The 10964-nt window shown below is 38.2% G+C and overlaps 1 non-coding gene across 1 annotated transcript; it reads left to right on the forward strand.

Annotated features, from left to right (window-relative positions):
* The first annotated feature begins 1545 nt into the window (after positions 1 to 1545).
* LOC150004493 (U6 spliceosomal RNA) lies at positions 1546 to 1652 on the forward strand. Its single transcript, XR_016512591.1, has one exon. It is a non-coding gene; the product is annotated as a U6 spliceosomal RNA (small nuclear RNA).
* The last annotated feature ends 9312 nt before the right edge of the window (positions 1653 to 10964 follow it).

The raw sequence follows: 10964 nt of genomic DNA on the forward strand, positions 1-10964 counted from the left end.
CCTCTTTCCTTCCACAAGGACAAGAATATTCATCTATTTATTCATTTGCTCACTGCCAGGCCTCTAACATTGCCTGGAGCACACTGAAATTCTTTTTAAAATTTAGTGAGTGAATGACTATTAATACTGTCCATTTTCATTTGGTTTAGAGTGAGGCAGTATGCAATTGAATGCATAGGGCGTGAGGCAAGAAATCCAGTAGAAGAATCATAGATCTGCAGTCTTCGTATCCAGGATTTATGTTGTCACAGATCATCTGAGGAGCAGCGTGTTCTATGTGCTTGCTCACAGACTGATGAGTAATTTACTGAGTCCTTGAAGGATATGGCTAGACCCTTTCTCCTTTCTCACACTTTGGTTATATCCTGAAGCTGTCCAGGTAGTTCAGGAAAGCTGGTAACCCCTTACTTTGACATTTTATAGTTTACAAATCACTGAACATCTGTGATCTGATTATTCAGGTGAGGTCATTCACCTGAGGTCCAGGTGATACAATTTTCAATTCAGAGTTAAAGCTGAGACTCAGAAAGATAGTCATTTGCTGAAAGTATGCCAATAATTAGAAACAGAGCCTGCACTCAAGCCCATGGTTTTCAATTTCAAATTCCATGTTACTCACATCATGACATGCTGCCTTCAGCTTGATTGGTTTAAAAATGGCAATGAAAAAGAAGGCATGAGAAAAAGGAGGAAGTGGTCGAAGAGATCTAATTGTGGATAAAGTCAGATTTTGAGAGGAGAAAAAAATATTAGGGCATAATAAATTTAGGAAGAGTAGCAAAAAGTTTTATTTTTTATCATGCCTAAAAACAGACCTCACACATAAAGTATTTACATAACCACTGGCGGTGATTCACCCATATACTTAATTAACCTGGATGTGACCCTGGGAAAATTCTAATGAAGACCATGACTCTAGTTGCTCTTTTCTCAGTGTGCTGAATACAAAATAAGGGGAGAACTGTAAGCATTGTTAAAGTCAAAACATCTTAAATTATCTGTCCTCAAGACCATGGTGACTTTTACCTGACTAGAGAAGAGCACCAGGTATGGATGGCCAGGCTTTCCCCATATTCCATGCTGACTGCCACCAACCAGGTTTTCCCTCTGAAATGGAACTGCCATGATTGTTCCTATAACAAGGATGGTTTAAAAAATGGGGTGAAGTGGGTGATGATAAAAGTAATACTTGGTCATTTTAGAAAATACTAAAAATGGAGAAAAATCTAAAGAGTAAGACAAATATTGCCCAAAATGCCACCCTCCAGATTCACTTAACATTGTAGTATTAACATTGTAGTATTCTCAGTCCAATTCATTTTTAGGGGATTTTACACATTATAAATAAAATGTTATAAATAAATCGAAGTACTTTTAATTTCCCCCTCCTCAGATCCATATTCCTCACCCTCTCCAGACCCAAACACTTTTAAAAAGGTGACACATCCTACAAGTCAATATTTTAGATTTTTGTTATGTATATATATGCATTTGCTTTATATTATTTTTGTTATTAATTTTTTTACAAGTGCTGCCATACTGCTTGTGCTCGCTTCGGCAGCACATATACTAAAATTGGAATGATACAGAGAAGATTAGCATGGCCCCTGCGCAAGGATGACACGCAAATTCGTGAAGCGTTCCATATTTTTTAGCCCTGGCTGGTTTAGCTCAGTGGATTGAGCGTTGGCCTGCGAGCTAAGTGTCGCTGGTTCGATCTTCCAGTCAGGGTACATCAGAGAAGGAAAACTCTTGACTCCAAAAAACCTCCGCTGCCTTGCGGCATACCTCTTCAGGGGAAAGGCTAAGGGAGTAAACCCCGACAGAAAATCCGGAGCCGGAGTCCCTAAGGCGGTTTGACGTTGTAGTCAACACCGGCAACTCCTGCGGCGCACCTGAAGCCAAGCTGTATTGACTCCGTCTTTCCCTTGGACCCTTCAGCTGCGAAGAGAGGGGGTGTCTGCTGCATGGGCAACAGCAGACCCTCCATATTACCCTGCCCAGGCTCTGTAGCTTCAGCGTCATCGCAAGATGTCGATTCAACACGGGAGGAGACAGATACCATGTCACTCCCGAGTCGGACTGCACAGCCATTCTCGGCGGTGCAGATAGACTCTTAAGAAGCTACACCATCGTCTCTCGAGATGGACGGCTGCCGACGACATACTGCTTTAAAGCTCTCTTCAACTCAGTTTTTTCACTCAACCTATTTTTAATGTATTCTTATTGTCAAAAGTGGAGGTATTGCTCATGAATTTTAACTGTTAGATAATGTTTCATTATATGACTAAACCACAATTTCATTCTCTTTGAGTAACATTTAGTTTTTTTCATTTTTTCTCTTATTATAAAACACACTACAATGAATAACCTTAAAACATGACTTCCTAGAGAACATTTACCAGAAGTTATCTGGGCGATATTTTTAGAGGAAAAATTGCTGGATTATAGTTATGCATAATTTTAGCTTTACTTTAGATTGCCAAATTACTTTCCCCATAATGGCTGTACCAATTCACCAGCAATGTATGAGAGTCCTTTTCTTCACATAACCACTGACATTTGGTACACACATCTACACATACATATATATGTTTGGAATATGAATTTTATATTATTACGTTTCAACTATCTTCTTTCAATCTGACATTTGCCATTTAAACTGGATTAGCGTACCAGTTAAATTTGACCAAAATCAAATTTATCAATCTTTTTCTCTAAGAGTTGTTCTATTTCTTATCCGAAAAATCCATCTCTTGACAGTCACTGTGCTAGGTATTCGCTGTTTGCCCTTCCTGCTCCCCCTTCACCTTTCTCCACTCTGTGCCCTCAAAAGCCACCTGTGTAGACTGTCAGCTGGGCTCCTTTGGCCTCACCCTTCCAGTTGCGTTTGGCCAGTGGAAGGCATCTATGGGAGATCACAAGGCAGGAAGCAGGAAATATCTTGGTATCCTTGGTATTTGTGACTTATTCCCTTCCTGCTGTGTGAAGGTTTGACAATAACTGCATTCCTCTAGCTAAGGTCTGTTCAGTCCCCCTGAGTGGCCCTTTTTTGAAGCTCCAGTTCTCTGTCACCACTCCCTTGCCCTACCCCTTCCCCTTCCAGCATGGGGACTGTAACAGTTACCACTGTTTGCTGTTGCCAGCCCCAGAATACTCTGTCACCCCATGTTGGGTTGCCTTTATTATCCCTACAACTTTGTGAATAGCTAGTCATTAACTCTTTTCAGCTGCCACTTTTGAGTGACCACCTCTTTTCTGCCCAGACCCTGATCAATAAATATAGTCATCAATATATTTTCATACATATTCTTCTAACAATTTTCAGTGTTTCTTTAGAATGTATGTATGTGCAGGGTATAAGGTCAGAAGCTAATTTTACTTTTTCCCATGTGGAAATCCATCTGTCTAACACCATTTATTCAATAGTCTGGTCTTTGTCCAATGACTTACAATGCTATCTTTGTCATACACCAGAGTAGCACAATGGGTCTCTTTTAAGTTATTCATTTCCAGGGAGGCAAGACCTCCCCATGCAGATAGTGCTAGTATGTACTTTACATTGTGGTGGTTGTGACGATTAAGTGAGTTAATACTTACCTGTTACTTTGATAAGTACAGAGCATATATAGTAAACATTTCAGCTATTGTTTTCATTAATATTTGTGGATCTTTGCAAAGATCCTGCATTATGTTAATGACTCTAGCTTTATAACATGTTGATAGCTTCTAGGCCAAGTACTTTTTTCTGTTTTCTTTTAAATTAAAATTTTCTTAAATATTTTAAGCACTTTTATCTAAAATTATAATCATTTTCCCATGTCATTAGAAATTGTTGGCAAAAATAATTTTTAATGATTGCATAATATTCCATTACATATATATGCCCTCATTTACGTCTCCTTTTTTCTGATTTTGAACATTATAATGATCTAGTTTTTCACCATCAATAATGTTATTACAAACATTTTTATATAAAATGTTGTGTGTATTTCATCTTATAACTTTAGGGTAGAGCTTTTAAATTAAAATAACTGAGTTGAAGAGGGTGGAATCATGGAGCCAAAGGCATTGAAGACCAGATATTCATTACACTTTTGAAATAATAAACTGTTAAAGTCAGTCTAGTAGCTTCTGTAGTATTATGAGGTGTGACCCATGGATCCCATAATTATACCCCACACAGCTGTACCTCCTTTTCTATAAAAGTTAGAGGCAATGGTATATGAAATCCTATGAATTGTCAGTAAACCAGATACTCTGCAAGTTCTAGGATCAATCATACAGGCTAAGCAACTGCACAGAGAAAAGGAAAATTCATACCTGGAATGAAATTCAATTCCAATATGGGAAAATTGCTGAGGGCCTTTTCAGGATAGAAGAGCTCTTTTCAGGTTAATCAACTTGTCACCAAGTGCCTGATTAATTTCCTCAAATATGGTAATGTATCAGAGGCTTAAAGTTAGTCTTTGTGGCTCATGAGGTGGACACTCAGCAGCAACAGTAGATATATTGGACTTAGTGAGAGAAAGTGCCCATGGTAGTGGATTCATTACACCCTCCTCTCCACCATGGCTACTCCAGTGGTGAACGCTTTTCATGGCACTGGGGTAGCCAATGACAGAGATTGACTCATTTGCTGCACTAATTATTCAGTCCACCTGTAGCCTAGTGTCTCTTCTGCCTTTGATGCTCTCCAGTGGATGTAACATGTGATACCAAGACCCTTAAACTTCACATCTACTCCCAGTGGTCTATCGACATGCCTCTTCATACAACTTCTTGTGCCCAATCTTCCAATCTTACTCCTCTGGTCCCTTAAATAACCAGCCAAGCCATTCACCAGTACCCATAGGTGCAACTAAAGTTTTGCCACAGGCACTTTTATCTCAACACAAAGTGGATGACCAAATGGTCATTAGGAAGACTTCCACTCACCATTATCTTACAGAAGCATCCCTAAGTGGAACTATATTGCAATAGCAACCCATTTTCCATTTGCACCAACATTCTATGCCATGAACTGAGCTCATTTTTTTTCCCTTTTCTATCTGGTGGTATACTGCCCCCATTAGGCCACAGACATGGACTAAGGAAGAGGCCCTGGTGCAAAGTGATGGGTCTTGGAAGTCCTTGAGCCTGAACTCGCACCTGCCACCTTTGTTATACAATGGAATGCAACTGAACCCTCCAGTCTTAAGTCTTGGTGGACCTGCAGCACCCACCTGATAATGGCCAGCCTGGGCTTCACAGTCACAAGATGTCCCATGGTTCAAACACTCCATCTCTACTAGGGTCCAGAATAATAACAAGAACAGTTTTTCAAATGTTATATAGTTTCTGCTACAAATGACATGACCTTGCTCCAGAACCCAAAGGTCTGTGTGTGACACGTTGATTGTGGCTTCCTAGAGACTCTGTGTGGCATTTTTATCTCACAGGTGAACCTTCCTGCATCATGAGACCTCCATGTTATAAGACCCAACTGACAAAGATGTGATTTCAGGTGAAAATCCCCAGGCTCAACCTGATCCTGCAGGAAAGTGTAAAGAGTAAATAACAGCATAAAGTCTTTTCTATTTTGAGGAAGTAAGATATTATTTGATATTTATGTTTCAGTCATTGGGCTGCTCCAGCTGGTGGGGAGAGTAGGTAAGTTCCCAGGCATTTCCACCTCTCAGCTGTCCAGGAGAAGCAATTTGAGTACCTATTTATGGCTCTTGAAGAAAGTTGCAGGAGCAATCTAGTAGGTGCTAAGCACATTGAAGAAGGAGGCTGCAAAAGAGGTTCAGGGGGCATCTGAGCAGAGCAGCAACATAGTCCATCCCAGCAGGCCCATGCATGGAGTCACTGAGCTGTGAGATCGGGCCCAAATCCCCAGGAAATGTCAGGTAGCACAGCAAATCTCTCTAACCAAATCCAATTCTTTATACCAATGAAAACATGTATTACACTTCAAATACTGTCCAGCCAGTTTCATATTTTGTTATTGGATGTATATAGATACATGTAATATTTGTCAGTTTCCCCAGTTCTTCTACTTCTCTTTTTTTTGTGTTCATATTTACAAAGGAATTTCAATATTCTAAATGCATTTCCTTTATGCATGGAGTTCATTTTCTTTGTTATAATTCAAGAAATGGCATTTGGTACTAGCCTTATTATTATTTACAAATTTAGGCTCCATGCTATTGCATTTTCTAGGTTTAAACCTAATATTTTAGAGTAAAGTTGAAATTACCAATGGTATTTTCACCAAAATAACTTGTGATTATGGATGATGTTACAAAGAATTTACAGTGTATTGCTCTGGTTTTAGAATGCTGATGGGTACCTGGGTGCTGTAATAGGAAACTATTTGAGGTGATGGTAACCATGAAGAGAAGGAATAGGGGAGCATAATGTCACTATAGAGGGATGAAGGCTAGTTTTGTAAAAATAGGACAAACCAATTTGTTAAGTGTAATGAACTCAAACAGACAAAAATGAATGAAATTTTTGTACTAGCCATTTTAACATCTAAAAAGGAAGAAATTCTCTACTTTCATATAATCTCAGAGATTATGTTGTGTTGAGGGTCATATACTCAGACAGGGTGTCATAAATATTATGAGATTAAAAAACATGGTTTAGTTATTGGGAAAATTTCAAGTGAAAATGAAGTGATTTGTTCCATTAGACCCAGGAGATCACAACCTAATTATTCCACTGCTTCCTCAGGCATAATCTCTGCGTCTGTTGTTTTAAGAAGCTAATTCTCTGAGGATGCTATTAGTAACTCACTTCTGCCTTGTTTGTCCTACACTGGAGATAGTGCAGTTGTTGTAAATGTCAATGTGTTTCCAAAGCATAAACCTCCATTAATTGTTTATATTTATGGTTTACCAGAAAATAATGTCACTAAGTGGTAATAGAATGTGATTAGGAGAAAGAAATGAGGATACTGAGGATATCTTAAGAACAGTGCAGACCTTCACACCTCTGTGCCTTAGTGTGTGCTGTTTCCTTGGCTCAGGATGCTCTTTATTTCTTTCTGCTGTTGAATTTCTGCTTGTATTCAAGGCCCAGATCAATATAAGCTCTGTAAGCCTTCTCTCTTCTCCCCAGTAAAAAAGCACTCTTTCCTTCCTCTTGGCTTATACAAGTATTTTCAACAAATATAATTAAGTACTTACCTATCAGGCTCTCATTGTGTTTCCTCTAGTTCTGTGCCTGCTTCTTGAAAATCTACTCTTAAAATGAATCCTTCTCATCTTTATTTCCCCAATACTTAGAACAATGCTTGACACACAATAGGCACTCACTAAACGCCTACACCATGTGTTGTTTTTTTCTTGAGGATCCCTTCACTCCACTCATGCTTTCATCAGTACCCATCAATATGGATGCCTCTGCAAATCTTTGTAGAATCAAATAAATTCTATTTGAACATAAAACAAAATATTTGATTATTTTAATTTTTAAAACAATCTCCAAATAATACTAATAATAGTATTGAAATATATCAATACTTATTGCTGTTGCTATGGGAAATCCATAATGGCACTGAATTAATAATTGGCTTCCCGGGTCTTCAGTAAAGGCCTATAAACTGAAACCACTATACATGTATAATGAAACTGGATAATTAAATAAGTGGATGGCAGAAGGTGAGAGCCAGCTTTCTCACTGATGGAATGGGATGTTACAGACAAACAAGGGTAAAAGGCTAGAATGATTTATGTGATAATAGATTAGAATTGGAGACATCAGTTTGAAATTCATACTTAGCACAATATAAATACAGGTAGATATATAGATATATGTGTGTATATATGTATATATGTACATATATTCATATGCACATACGTATTTCCTTACTGTCAACTGAGAGGTCCTAGAAGTAATAACACCCCAGTAGTAACAAGCACACTTAGTGCCCAGATCTTGATTTCTAATACCATTCTCTAATAAAAAGAACCAGAGAACCTTGGAAAAATGTTTGATTCTAGGAGTGGGGCAGGAACTATGCAAGATGACCTTGGAGTATCTTATAGTGCCAGAGAGTAAGAAAGTGCTCAAAAGAATCACCAGTGATAGGGATATGTCAAAAAGGCACAGGAGTCCATTGAAACAGCATCCAGTGGCCATAGCTGCAACAATTTGAGCAATTAAGTAAATGTGTTCTATTATAAAACAAATATGTATGAGTCCATCCTGATACAAATGAATAAATGAATGAATGAATAAGTAAGGAGAAACCCTTGCTGGGTAGCTCATCTGGTTAGAGCAGTGTCCCGATATGCCAAGGTTACATGTTCAACCCCTGGTCAGGGCACATACAAGAGTCAACAAATGAATGTACAAATAAGTGAAACAATAAATCCATGTTTCTCTCATTCTCTTACTTACTCTCTCTCTAAAATAAATGAAAGCATAAAGAAGTAGGGAGAAGAGATAAATTTCCTCTGCAGAAGAATTCCAAAAATTTATGTAACTACTTCACCATCAAGAAGGTAGAGTAAAATACCTTATTTTGTAAGTGTGGGCTGTACACAGTGACTGCGTTCCAAAGAGTACGGTATGGAAAGATGAGAAAAGAATAGCTTTATAGTGGAAAACTTGACAAACACTACCTCGGTCAGGTAATCAAGATTCACTTCAATAGAAATAAGTCATGTTGATATTATGAGAATGGCTCTTCTTTAATCTCTGTTGGAATTCTCTTTACCAAAACCTATAACCCCAGTCTAATCATGAAAAAGCACCAGAACAATTCCAACAGAGGTATATTCTACAAAATACTCAACCAGTACTCTTCAAATCTTTCAAAATCATCAAAAGCAAGGAATTGTTTGGGCCCAGAGGAACCTAAGAGGACATGACATCTAAAAGTAATGTGGCATGCTGGATGGCATCCTGTAATAGTAGAGGGATTTGAGCAATAAAATGTTAGAGGCACTAGAAGAAATGTCTGTTTACACAGGGCACAATGAACTGCACTTGAGAATCCAAGAAGGACTGGAAATCTCTATTCAGCATATAATGCTTCTGCTACTGTGTCTTGCAAATAAGTAGGTATTTGCCAGGTATTTCTTATAGGTGGGATCTATGGAAGAGAAAGACAAGTCAAGTAGAGAAAACTGCATAAACCTATGCAGATGTGAACACTGCAGATTAGAGGAGTAGTGCCACTGAGAGAAGAAATCAGGAGGATTGCAGCTTTCAAAGGAGAATGTGGATGAGGAATTGAAGTACCTGTGGAATATCCAGCTGGAGACATTCTGTGGGTAGTTAAATAACTATGTCTGGAGTGCAGAATGGTCAGAGTGAGAAATCTAGATTTGAGAGTCATCCACCTATAGGTTGCAATTTGTTAGTAACTAGAGCAGTATTGAAGCTGTATCATCTCTCGGGGCTTTCTGACCTGTGGGGCAGTTTGTCAGCAAACTAAATGGCCTCCAACTGCTATTTGTTAAAGCTCTTGTGCCTGTTTTATTTTATTTTTTTTAAGTCTCTTCTCTTGCTTTTAGTAGTCATTCTTGGTGATGTGAAATATCTCCTATTACACTCTCTTTTCCATCTACTATTTAAAAATTTCTGTGCATAGAGATTGCCTAGGCCACCCCCTCCCAATTTAGGATTGTGTGTATACATTAATATCAATATCAATAATACGTATTTAACAGGAAGGGGTTGAGAAGTTGTCTTGGTGAAATACTGAGAGAGAATGATTTTGTCTTTTTAGAAGTTTGTAGTTTATATCCTGACTCTGATGTGTTTTCCAGGATAGATTAAGGGGTCAGACACTTGGGTTCTGATCAGTGAATGTATGCTATGTTCATAGACTCAGACATAATTTCAGCATTTTTAATTGCCTTCACTTTATAAACAAGCTACTTATGAAATAAATTTTTAAAGAAAATCATTTAACCAAATGACTTACAGTTTAATTTCAGGCTGCATTCAGATGAGTCTTTAATAGCCCTCCTTCCATCACTTTAGCTTAAAGACCTTCATCAAGAAACTTATAGTCTTGGACTAACAATGAAACTCAGATGGTAACCTCACAATTTAAAAATGCCCATCACAATGCTCAGGTGTCAGACAATCATAGGGGGTCGAATGCAGTCTGCGGAAGGCACCCAGACACAACACCATTGGTACCACAAAAACTTTTAAAGGGTTGTCTCTTAAAGAGCAATCTAGTGGATTGCAATGATGGAGTAGCAGACTCCTCATTATAAGCCTTTCTGATTGATTTTCAACTATATGCATATCTAGTTTTGAGAGTATAAAATAAAATGAGAAATGCAATACCAAATAAAAAGAAGATATGAGATCACATTAGAATTCATAAATCTGAATAATTTGGGGGACTGATTTGATTACTAAATGTTATTCAACTTACTAAAGATTCACTAGCCATCAGAGAGATGCAAATTAAAACTACAATGAGATACCACCTCACACCAGTCAGAATGGCCATCATTAATAAATCAACAAACAACAAGTGTTGGCCAGGATGTGGAGAAAAGGGAACCCCAGTGCACTGTTTGTGGGAATGCAGACTGGTGCAGCCCCTATGGAAAGCAGTATGGAATTTCCTCAAAAAAACTAGAAATGGAACTGCCTTTTGATCCAGCGATTCCACTGCTAGGATTATACCCGAAGAATCCTGAAACACTAATTCAAAAGAACCTATGCACCTCTATGTTCATAGCAGCACTATTTACAATAACCAAATGCTGGAAACAGCCTAAGTGCTCATCAGTAGATGAGAGGATCAAAAAACTGTGGTACATTTACACAGTAGAATACTATACATCAGAAAGAAAGAAGGAACTTCTACCTTTTGTGATAACATGGATGGAACTGGAGAGTATTATGCTAAGTGAAATAAGCCAGGTGGCAAAAGAAAAATACCAAGTGATCTCACTTAATACAGGAACCTAATGAACAAAACAAACGAATGAGAAAAATAG

Source organism: Furipterus horrens, unplaced genomic scaffold, assembly GCF_987537825.1.
Source record: "Furipterus horrens unplaced genomic scaffold, mFurHor1.1.pri manual_scaffold_7, whole genome shotgun sequence".
NCBI classification, from domain to species: domain Eukaryota; kingdom Metazoa; phylum Chordata; class Mammalia; order Chiroptera; family Furipteridae; genus Furipterus; species Furipterus horrens.